Genomic DNA, 882 nt, shown 5'->3' with positions numbered 1-882 from the left:
AGTTTGGGGAGAGAATTTTAGGGGAAGCTCGGCTTCCCTTGTTGTCTCTGAGAAATCGCCCCTGCTGCTGGGCCAGAGTAAAGAACTGCTTATGTCAGCGGGGGTGGGGGGGGGGGCGGAGTTGTTAAGACCAACAACAATCGCAAGACCGCGAAAGATTGCCATTTTTAAGCGACGAGAAGCAGCAGCTGTACAAATGCGAAGTCATCCATTATTATTATTGTTGCTGTTGCTTCTTCCGTGTTGTTTTTGCTTCAATGTTCGCGCCAAGGTTTATGCAAACGCAGCGATGTAACTGACGTATACAGCGGTGTAATGACGTATACCGCGACGTAATGACGTGGCTCCCCTTAGCACCGCAAGCTATGGAAAAGCAAACTGGTTCTCAGCTGGCTTGCAAGTTGAACGAGTTGCGAACCAGCACCAGCACTGGCCCCGAACCAGCCCTGGAACTGATTTGGTGGAAAAGGAGTAATAGTTACCTTGAGGTCCAATAATGAGCCCTAGTGGGTAAATTAGCGTAGATTGTATCTTGGAGGACAGAAACGGAGTCCTACTGTACCCCTATTTCAGATCGTGTTCCTGAGAATACACGGTACTGTTGATCTAATCAAACCAGACCTACAGTACATTTTGCAAACACCTCAACAAAGCGTAGAGTGCTGGCTTGCTTGTTTTATTACTTGTACTGTTCCCTTTTTTTGGGGGGAGGGGCCCTTTGGATACCAAAGATAAAACATTAAAGTCATGTGAGCTTTTTGTGCTGACGGGGAACTGGTGATGTGTGGAGATGAAGGAGAAAAAAGAAAGAAAAAAATTTTTATATAAGACCGCCCTTTCACAACCCACGAACAAAAAAGCAACACACATTCACAATTCATA

This window comes from Neoarius graeffei, chromosome 13 (assembly GCF_027579695.1).
Source record: "Neoarius graeffei isolate fNeoGra1 chromosome 13, fNeoGra1.pri, whole genome shotgun sequence".
Lineage (NCBI taxonomy): Eukaryota > Metazoa > Chordata > Actinopteri > Siluriformes > Ariidae > Neoarius > Neoarius graeffei.
Note: the sequence above shows the minus strand (reverse complement) of the source record.